General features: G+C 45.6%; 1 protein-coding gene across 2 annotated transcripts in view; it reads left to right on the top strand.

The window, feature by feature from the left end:
• The first annotated feature begins 1634 nt into the window (after positions 1-1634).
• Positions 1635-11387, top strand: part of LOC120956935 (zwei Ig domain protein zig-8-like) — a 52889-nt gene continuing 43136 nt past the window's right edge. Inside the window, exons 1-2 of one of the 2 annotated variants that reach the window (XM_040378768.2) lie at positions 1635-2053; positions 4320-4968. The gene's annotated coding sequence lies outside the window, so the exon portion shown is untranslated. Of the gene's footprint in view, positions 2058-4319; positions 4969-11387 lie in introns of both variants that reach the window. The other variant, XM_040378766.2, reaches the window with a different exon arrangement.

Raw genomic sequence — 11387 nt, 5'->3', positions numbered from 1 at the left:
GAGTCACGAACAAACGAGCACGGCGGTATGTTTCGGGAGTTTTGTTTTGCTCGTCACTATCGTTCCCATTTTGCAACGTTCTCCGTGTGGCTTCGTTAGCTCAGATAAAAAGGAAAGAAAGAAAGAAAGAAATTGCACCCAAAAATTGACAGCAGAAAAATTGTCCACTTTTGTGACAGGAAGTAAGCGGGTTCACCATCATCAACACTGAAGCTGACCGAGCTGACGGAGCATAGGATGGGAAAGAGGTCGTTTCTCGTGCCGAGAGTGGAACGTCTTTCCTGCACCGCGCTTCGCGCTCCCGCTATCATGGCTAATGGATCTTGCTCGAGAGCATCGAGGTCCCGCCGTAAAGCGACAAATCTGCTCCGTTAAGGAGTGGACCGTATTTGGCCCGTAAAGCTGGACCGTAGCGACGGCGAACGGTTCCGACGAACCGGGTGGAAAAGATGTACGACCGATGATGCCTGGGAAGTGCCAATGCACGAAGACTCCATCCATTACGTAAGAGCATCCGGACCTAACTCTATGTTTCCCCCTTTGCGTCCGCGCTGATGATGCCGTTACTTGCGCTCGGCTTGACTTATTTAATCGGATATCAGATTCTTATCGTGTTTCGGGTGCCTTGCTTGGCGTGAGTACTGCTACCCAACCTTATGCATGAAACCTTCGACCAGCAGCACGCAAAAACGGCGATGCGGCGAAACGATCATCCTCCCCAAAGGATTATGTGCTTTAGCGTTTCTTATTTTGCTCCTTTTGCCTTCCCTTGAACCATCTTCCATGGGGAGGGGGGGGGGCTCAAACAAGGGGGTTTTCTTTGCAGGTCCGGGAGGTCTCAGGATGTGGACCGTAATAAATCGCCCGGCCTATTGAAATAAATGCAAACATGTTAAAACGGTGATTTACCGTGGCTAAGGCGCGCTGCTGCTGCTGCTGCGTCGCAGTGGCGAAACTACGGCAACTACCAGCTTCCTGTGGCTAGGTCAGGGACGAGCGCTTTGCACCGAGGTGGCATGGTATGGCAAGAGCCCTTTCCGACACAAAAAGGACGAGCGAGAGAGAGAGAGCGCGAGTGAATGAGTGAGACGGCAAAAAACGGAGGATAAAACGCATCGCAAGATGTGGCTCTCGAATTCGGCTCGTTGTAACGCTTTTTCCCAGCCCAAACAGGACCAACCCCAACTCACCTTGGTAGGGCGATGTTTTATGTGAAACAATCCAAACAACCCTTAGAAGTGTCCGCTCTCTCTCTCTCTCGTTTGAGTAGCAATCAAAGAGGGAGAGTAGCAGAGAGCTCGAGCGCATGCGTTTGAGGTTGCCTTTTACGGACAGCTCCACAGTTCGGAGTGCGAATCTCTAAGGAGCCGCTCTTTCGCTCTCTTTTGCTCGCTCTTTCACTGGAGCTTGTGCTCGTGCCTTAGCTGTACCTTTACTAACAGTGAGCGTGCGCTCTCCCCACAACTCACCGCTCACGGCTAACCTTGGTGACCGAGCACGCAAACACACACACACACTCCAATGGCGCTCTCACCGACCGTTCAACGCCTACTGCACGCGCTCACGGGCTCTTCACGGGCGAGCAGCAACAGCAGCAGCAGCAGCAGCGCTGTGCCGAGTGCCGTTTTGGGAGCACACAAAAAAGCGAGGCCCCAGCCGAACTCCCAGCGAGCGCCTTAGCGGCAGCGGGGCACCAGGAATTTCTAGGACTCGCGTGTGCGTGTTAGACGAGTGTTGGCAGCCGTACCGTGCGCACAGTGTAGACCGTGAACCTCCGTAGACACCGTTGGCTCCGTTGCCCCGTTTGGCTCAGCCAGCTTTTCCCCCAGTTCCCAGTTCCGGTGTTTGTCGCGTCCGGATTGCTTGACAAAGAAAAACAACCAGACCACCCGTTTTCCGGCTGGTTTCGGCAGTGTTGCGTGGTTGTAGTCTGGTGCGAAATTCTGCAATTGTGCAACCCGCAGCGCCGTTGAGCGGCCACCCAGCCTGGGGGGTGAAGATGATGTGACCGACCAACGAGCGCTTGGGGGGAGGAGAACGCGAGAGCGACTGGGTGGGTGTGTATATGTGTGTGTGTGTGTGTGTTTTCTTGTTGTGTTTTTTTCTTCCTCTGTCTCTGTACCTATTTGCCCTCCAAGGTGCTTGTGCAGCACACGAACACGAACAACAACAGCGGCTGGGAGTTAGGTTTGGAGGTTGACTCGGAAACAGCAGGACGCGAAAGTGCGGTGGCTCCGTGTAGGTGGCCGACCGTGGCGTGCGTGCTTGTCGTGCGTGGGCCTTTTTTTTGCTGTGTGTGTATTCTTCTCCATTCCCCATCTTCACTATGACTGTACGGCCGTAGCCGGACGGCCATCAGTCATTTAAGAGGATTATCATCGAAGGCACGGTCAGCAGCAGTAGCAGCAGCAGCAGCACACAAAAGCCGACGTAATCGAGCGAACGATTTACCTCGGCACGTATAATTAAACACGTTACGAGGGCAGGCATTGCGGTGTATCTATGCGTCTGTGTGTGTGTGTGTGTGTGTGTGTGTGTGTGTGTGTGTGTGTGTGTGTGTGTGTGTGTGTGTGTGCGTGTTGCAGTGTGTTTGTGTGTGGGTGAAAAACAGTGCAAAAGGGAGGTAAAATATGGATTATCTAAAACACGGTATCCTTCAAGGGCAATGTCTGAGTGTGTGTGCGTGTGGGATTGTGTCATTGTTCACCGGTTGTTGGAAATATTGCCTACCTTTTGGCGCATAGTGTGCTAATGTGTTGTTTACTAAACGCGTTGACAGTGGACAGTGTTGTGTAAATGTTTAGTAATGTTGAATTTCAATTACAAACAAAACCCAGATTGCAGCTGTTTAAGTAAAATTAATTACAGTACTTTGTATTATGATTAAATAGGTTACCAATGTAGGTTACCAAAAACGACCGGGCGTCTCCATCGACTTTTGCCGGGTGATTTTTTTCTTTTTTGTTGTTGTTGCAATTCGCTTGCCATTTTCCCAAGCGCACGTAAACTGAAACCCACCCGAAAAGAATCGATCGTGTGAACCAGAAGAGAAAGAGAGAGAAAAAAAATCCCACACAGCAAACAAGTAGAGGAAAAACGGTAAAAAAATCAACTTTTATATTCGTGCCTGCGTGTGTTCATCGTTTTTTTTTTGTTGGTTGTGTTTTATACAGTGCGTGCAAAAATAGAAAATCGCCCGAGGGCTTAGCGTGTGCGCAAAGAGCAAACAACTCACTAGTACACACACACACACACATGAACACATGCACAAAACAAAAGAAAACAGTTCACAACAGTTTCTCAGAAGGGGGGAAACAAAAAAAGATCCAAAGAAGTGTGTGTGTGTGCGTGTGTTGGTGCGTGTGTCCGGTTAGCGTGGAATGTGAACGATTTTGGTATGCCCCGCTGGGTAACGCAGAGCATAAAATGCACGTTCGTATGGTGGGGAAGGGAGGGTTGTTAAACGAATGCAAATAAAATACCAAAATACCCACAGTAACCGCAAAAACGAAAAGAAAAAAGAAGAACCGAAACCACCCGCCGCTTTATCAAAGCCAGCCAGGGGAGGAAGACACAATGAAGCCGCACGCTGGCTGGTTGCTGCTGCCGGCAGTCGCGTTGACGTCGGCTGCTGCGATGTAAGATCTACTCCGCAAGGCGCAAGGAATACGAAATCAATCGGTGCCTGCAAGGGACGGCTGGGGCTGGTGTATAGCCGGAGGGGTGGAAGGGAAGCTCAGCAGTTTACGACATTCAAACGAGAACCACCCGAAACGAACGCGAACAATCCCCCTTAAAAAAAAAACGAACCAACATCTCCGACAGCTTTCCTTTCGTAGGGGGTCCTTGGTACTCCTGCGCCCTCCCACCCCCCTCCACCCAATGTGAATGTGCGTTACATAATCTGATCTGATCTTCGCCAAACCAAGAGCATGTCTGGTTGTGTGTGTGAGTGTGTGTGAGTGAGAGAGAGAGAGAGCGAGTGTAAGTGAGCGAAAAGGCAAAACACCACGCGGGATGAATATAGGCGATTAAGCATTACGAGAACCTGCAAAGAGAGAACCATAGAGTGAGACAGAGTGCGAGAGAGAGAGAGAGAGAGTGAGAGTGAAAGGCACTGTTTGGGGCGGAAAAGTGAGATGCTCGTTGCGTGTGACGGTGTGTGCGGCATCATCCTTCCGCAGGAGCTTTCGCATACTGACGCAGGCCCAATCTTTGCGTGTGTTGGTCTGCGAAAGCTGAATACTGTATTATGCTCTTCCTTCGCTCGTTTTTTTGCTTACGCTGTTTTCTTGTTTGCTACCCAAACACATCTACAGGAATAGAAAAAAGAGCTCCATTTGTGCGACAGAGTGAGTGAGATAAAGCACAACGGTTTCGTCCCATCGGTGCTGCTTCGTTTGTGTGAGTGTAGTGCGTTAGTGTGTGTGTAGTGATGTGAAAGAAAAAAAAAGCAACGAACCTCGCGGGGCCAGTACGGTACAGTGCATGCAAAATTTAGCAGTGAAAAAAAAAAGTTTAGAAAATCTCAAACAAGGATCCACAAAAAAACACACACACACCCGTCCCAGCACGACCCTTCGTTGTGGCGGTGGAAACGACGGGGCTAATAAAATCGTGTTTTTCATTCTCCCGCCGGTAGAAAACGGTGCGCGCGTGTGTTTGGATAATTTAAGTGCACCGGCCCCGGCCGCAAAACAGTGACAGTGAAAAAGTTCTCGTTGGGCCAGGGCGCGGCAACAAGCGTTCGCTAGCAACATACCGCAGCATACGACATTGCTCCATTCTTCCCATTCTTTGATTGGTGTACGTTGTGCGTCATATTGCAATCTTATATATTAGCACACAGCCATACCAAGCGGATACATCAACATATATGCATATTATCCACCCGGTTTTTGCCAGTTAGTGTTGGAAGCAAAAATAGAAACAAACAGGCAACGGCAAATAAAACCCCGAACAAAAAAGGTAATTGAACAAACCATATTGTGAACGTCATTAAATGGATCCGCGTATGTTTGTGAGCGTGTGCGTGGATGGATAATGCTTTTATGCTGTTATCCTCTTTATCAAACTTTTTTTTCCTCCCTCTCTCCTTACATAATATCCCGTTATACATAATAATTTCATCGACGTAATTCATCATTTTATCTGCCCCAAAAACAGCCAAACCCTTTTAAGCTTTTAGAGATACAGGATTTGTGCTTGGTGCGCAAAAGCCTTTGTAAATTCGGAATGGTGAGATTGGGATAAATCTTTGAAGCAGCGAAGGCTGCACCAGTCCTGCCAGACCTCTGCGTGCTAATTAATGGGAGCGCTGAATAATTAATGGAAAGACAATGTCAAATTGGTGTTCGTGGCGATTGGGGCGTTTTGTATTAGCGCGCACCGAGTGAGTAATTTCACTGTAAGTAAAAATGCGACGAGTGACCGAATAAAGAGCAGCAGGCAGGAATTATTAAAATGCGGCCCCGAACCATCCGGTTAGGAAGGGACATCTTTCTGTGCCGGAAATAATTAAATCCCTCACCCTAAAAAACATTCGGTGCCCGGGCGAGGCGGATGCTGACGTTATCATTTCCTTGCGGGCATGTTTGTTTCCTGTCGGCTTTCGCTCTCTCTCTCTCTCTCTCTTTTTCACACACACACACACACACTGTTTGTCCCTTGTTGGATGGCATTTTTATTCGAAGAATTACGAATTTAACCTTCTGGGTAGGGGTTGGATTTCGCTTCCATCTTAATTGATGTTTGGGTGCGGTCGTTCCGGGAACCGGGTAGCCGCCGTCCCATGTACGGTTCGCCAATCGTTTGAATTCGTTTCTGGAAGTATCGGTTTTGCCATTCCGGCGAGAGACGTATTGCCGAGTCTGTCATTTTGTTCACAGCGTATGAGCATATTTGTTTGGCAGCCGGGGAGCCAATTCCGGGAAGCGGTTCTCGGTAGTTGCAATCGATGGAATCATAATTTAGAAGTTGCTCAGACAACCAGACAAGTTTAAGCGATAGATTATGTTCACAATTGGGTGCAACGGGCCGGTATCGGGTTGCTGATTGTTTGTTTGTTAACACCGTATGAAAGCCAAGGGAACCATTTTCTGCGAAGTGGTATTGCAACAGCGTTGCTGGAAATTGTTGTGCAGGAAAAACTGCCTTTTATTTGCATTGTTTCGTACGATGAACGTATCATGGAAGGTGTTTAATTCACCTAAAGTTAGAGTGAAATCATACAGGGTTTTCGAGGATTATATAGACATGTTCAGCGAGTTTTGTTCAGGCATACACTAGACTCATTCAGCGAGAGATAGAATTGTTCGGAAGTAGGCGTTGACATGTTCAGCGATTCTGTAGTGCTGTCATTTGTTTTGTTTACACCCAGTGCCGCATCGTTTAATTTTTCATTCTTAAATGTCCTAAAAGTAGCAAATAATTATTACCCAGGCGGTTTAATACATGAATTAATTGAAACAAACATATTTTTCAAAAACCGTTTGTTTACATTCTGTTGAGCATGATCCAAGCTGCAGTCCAAGTGGTACGAAAGTGACAGCTCTGCAGTATAATCGAACAAGTCAACGCCTACTTCCGAACAATTCTATAGCTCGCTGAAAGAGTCTGTTATATGCCTGTACAAAACTACAATTCGCTGAAAATGTCTATATAATCCTCGAAAACCCTGTAGGGGAAGGTAGGTAAAGACGGACACGTTAAGGGAAATGGTAAAAATCTAGGGATATATAAATGCAACGACCATGAAAATGTGCATATATTATCTTACACTCATGTTTTATCAGAAAATGTGTTGAAACTTTTAAGTTTCCATCGATTTTTGCGTTGTTTTTCATGAATGAAAAACATGGTTTTTTTCGTGCAGTTTTGAAATGTTCGGGTAAGACGGACACCTGATATGGGAAAGATGGACACCATGAAGGATAAGATGGACACCTGTAGAAAAGGTTAGAAAGTGAAGAGTTTTACAGTATTTTAACAAATTCTATCGCTTTCCACGTCCTGGTACATTTATAAACCAATTCTTGGCCTATTGCAACGACGATTTATTAAGCCGTGGTTTTAGAAATTGTAAACAACGCTTCTAATACATCGTAGAATGCAGCATCTAAAGCATTATTGACATATCGCGCACTTACAGCTGACGTTGCTCCAGCCTACAGAACAACAGTTTAGAACTTCCTTTAAGGAAATTACTCCGCGAAAAGACCACGACCCCAGTATTTATGAGGGACTTGTTAATAGTTTAATCCATTTTCCACCATGTCAAAATTCAACATTTGATTTTTGTAATCCCATAGAATTTCTCATCTATTCCTGAACAATGTCGTATCAATGCCTCATCTTTTTATTGCTTAAAGTTGTCCAAGTTGTGAAAAGATATTGGATTTCGTGAAGCGCCTCATCAGCATCGAGCGAGTAATAGCATAACGAATGGCTACTATTTTGACCGGTGTTTCATTTCTCGCTTATTTCACTACTTTCTCTAGTTACTGATTGATTTATAGCATCGGAATATCCTTATTTAAGGTATTTGAAGAAATATATTCATCACCAATTGATATAAGAAGTAAAATAAACCAATAAATTCGGTGATGGACAACAAAGTGTCCGTCTTTCCCGCTTTGGTGTCAGAATGTTTAAACCATCAGAAAACAATATTTTGTATTGCTTTCATTTTCGTTCTTTCGCCAGTTTTTTCATTAATGATCACGACAACCCATTCATGAAATAAAACTTCCGGAAATATAAACAATACAAGTTGTAGAGCTTAAGATCCGTAGTAGTCAAATTAGATCCACAAGGGTGCACATGATTGAAAATTTATTTTGTTCGTGAATTTAACCATTTATACATATATTATGCCAAAAATGTTCTCAAATGTGTTGTTTTACCTTCAGTTTGGATTCTACATTGTTGAATTATTCGAAAATTACTCTTTTCATGCATTTATGGGATGTGTCCATCTTACCCACAGTGTCCGTCTTTACCTACCTTCCCCTAATGCAGGCAAAACCATCGTTTAAAACAGAAGTAATTGAAATTGCATACATCTAGGCGCTTTCTTCGAATAATCAAATTTGTGAACACAATAAACGACAGGGTTGTTGTAATGGTCATGTTGATTAGGATTTTTGAATGGAAATAAATCATTCCTGGCCAACTGCAAGTTAAGAACCGTTAAGGATAACTGCAAGGATAAAATACCATGTTACAAATTGCATTAAATATAAAATTTATTGATTATATTTTGTTGTGAGAATATGTTACACTAGAAGTTTTTGCATCATGTTTGTTAATTTTACCATAAATTTTAATATGAATATATTTAATAATTTTGTCTTTTGTGCAAACATTATGTAGGGATTGTAGGGAATATTACTTAGAAATCGAAATGATGATTCATTCGTTCGTATTAAATTACTCTCAAAATGATTACCACATCAATTCCAACCAAAGCACCATGTTCATCGATAGTTACAATTAGTTATGAAACGAGCCCAGTATTACATGATAATTGCGCTTTAGATACCATCGTAATCATAACAGCTGAATTGTTCCAATAACAGATTGATACAATTTCAAAGAAAGGTGAGAAGCTATTTGGAGCGGAAAGCTAAAATAGTTACCCAACCCTTCCATTCAAATCACATGATTTGATTTATTTGATCAAAATAATTCTTCGAAGCGATCAAAACCTTGAATGCGCTACCGCACAGTTAATCAAACAATCATGCCCAATAATTAAACACCTCTCATTAATGTCACTCAAGTGAGCCTCTGTATGACGTAGTAACAAATGTCAGTCGTATCAAAATAATTTGAAGTGCAACAGTAAATACTGAAATCAACTTAAAAAAAACATTTACTTTAATTCACTTTACTGCACTATAATCCGTTGAGGATAACTTACAACTGCTCCTGTTTAGAGGGGCTTTACTCTTTTGAAAAACACCACCATCCATGAAACCTTTCTCCTTTCCCGTTGCTAGTTGCACCTGGTTTAAACCAAAGTATGGACAATTTATTGCACCCACCAAAACCACCCAGCTACCGCGGAGGTGCAAAAATAAAACACATAATTCAGCGCCGTGCGCCGTTTGCGGCAGCGCCATTCTGCCTTCTGGTGGAGCTAGGGCGGCGGCGGCGGCCTTTGGCAGGCCACACATCTGTTGCTGTCGAGCGGGCAATAATATGGCGACGAGGGTGTCATGTTTACACCTTCTTTTATGGTTTGACTGCCACCGTAATGCCGCTTTCTAAGGCACCAACTACCCGAGCCTACCGCGTACAACCGCTACGACCTTTTATGATACCAATCTGGCTTCGTTGCTTCTTCTCTCTCGCTGCCTCTTTCTGACGTTAGTGGACGAGTTTATGACTACGGAGGTACTTACAAAGAAAAGGGAATGAAGAGGGGAGGGTTGTTTTATTTTCCTCCTGTTCCCATGTTTCCCATGTCCAACACGCGCACTGATAGTTGACACTGGCATTACGCGTGTGCGGGCACTTTAATGTCAATCTCTCGCCCTTGTATTTGCTTCCCTCTCGGTGAGGACGTTTGTGAGACGTGGTTATTTCTAATTATTTCCTCCCTTATTAAGGCTCCCCCCTCCCCTTCCCCATTACACGCACCATAATGAAAGTCATTCACACTTACTGTTAGTGAGTGCGTGAACGTACGCCGAACCGTCCCACGTTCATCGTTCACGGATTTTCATCGTGTCAGGCTCGTGATTGCTTCGCTCGTTTCGAATCGCAATCGAATTATTCAATTTACTACGATGACGTGAGAGCCTGGATGGGTGGAAGATGGAAAGGAAAGGCATGTACTTCCTTCAAACCGTCATTAGAAGTCAGCTCTGGTTCGCACATCAAAACGCACTGCTTCGTGTGTTTTTTTTTTCTTCTCACCGCTCTCTTCTGTTACGTTTATTTATTTTATGTCACACCCTGTCAGGAAACATGTCTTCAACAAGTCCGGCTCCGTGGTAAACCTCTCAAGGGAGGAAGGAAGGGAGCGGGAGGCTCTGTGGAAAGAGAGTTTTTCCGGGTTTTTCACACAGTGACATACACACATACACACAACAGCTTGACAAGCCTTGCGCCTTTGTGAGTGGCACGTCACAACCGTAAATTCCCCTCGGGGGTAATGATTCTCGACCAGGCAGGCGACTTTCTAAGGGATGAGGTAGAGGAAGGAAGGCAGTGGCCAATAAACGGGCCATCGGGCCTCGGTGTGCTAGTCCAGGGCGTGCTGCGTCATGCGACAAGTGCGTGCGAGCTGTTAGGAATTGGGCATTCAAGAGCCCGGGGAACGATGACGAGCAAAACCGGAAGAAGTTTTGCCTTCGTAGATGGAAAAATAATAATCCAAAGCGTGCCTTTTGCCGGGGAGGGAAAGGCGATAACCAGCCATTGAGTGTACAGATGAATGTATTTTTTACACACCACACACTTCCGCTCTCCACACTTTGGCTTGACTTTCACAGCTGTCACCTTGCTAGGCGCAACTAACACCAGCCACACGACAACCTCGCGCTACAAGTCGTTCTGCAATTTAACCAGCGCATAAACATTCTTCTTCTTGCGCTCCTCCCAGCTGCAATGTCCACGTTTGGCTACATTCGCTCACGATTTATGTTGCGCGGACACAACGGCAAACACCGAACGAAACGACCATGTCAACGAATCCAAGTGCAGCCGGGCCGGGAATCAAAGGGCCAGACATGGCCGTAGGGTGAACGAAGGAGTGGAAAGGGACACAAGATGAAATGCATTTGATTGCGCGAGCGTACAAGGATCGGGCAGGGCAGTAAAGAGGTGCAGCTTCTCCTTCGGACTGTCCCAACTCATCCGGCACAAGTGGCCACTCGAGCAAGGATCCACTCGAGGCGACACGACACAGAAAACTTTACACAATCCATCCGGGTGTCCTCCCTTACCCTCTCTTCTCACATAGAATTTTATGGAGTACACACCGAGCACGATTATGGAGGGTGCTTGTAGTGGGATTTTGCTCCACATACTTTATTTTCTTCTTGTGTTTTTCCCCGTTCTCCCTTTGCGCTCTCTAAGCTCTCGTTTCCCATTTCATCATTTGTTTGAGTGTAAACCATCTCGCAGGGTCACCCCGGGACGGGAATTGTTGGAATGTTTTGACGGCACGGCTGGGGGAAGTGAAGAAAGCTCCCCCGAATAGGGAGGGAAATAGAGAAGGACAAAGATTTGTGTTTCGTTTGTGCGCTGCAACACGCGTAAGGATTCGTCGTAGGGGCTTTTTTTTCGTCGCGCGCGCGCAAGGTGAAATAGTTACCAGCACAACACCTTGAACCGTGACCCTTGACTCAGCTGTATGTGTTTGTGTACTGTGTCTG

The sequence above is a fragment of the Anopheles coluzzii genome, chromosome 3, assembly GCF_943734685.1.
Source record: "Anopheles coluzzii chromosome 3, AcolN3, whole genome shotgun sequence".
Lineage (NCBI taxonomy): Eukaryota > Metazoa > Arthropoda > Insecta > Diptera > Culicidae > Anopheles > Anopheles coluzzii.
The sequence above is the reverse complement of the archived record's forward strand: the minus strand, read 5'-3'. Positions and strand labels throughout refer to the sequence as shown.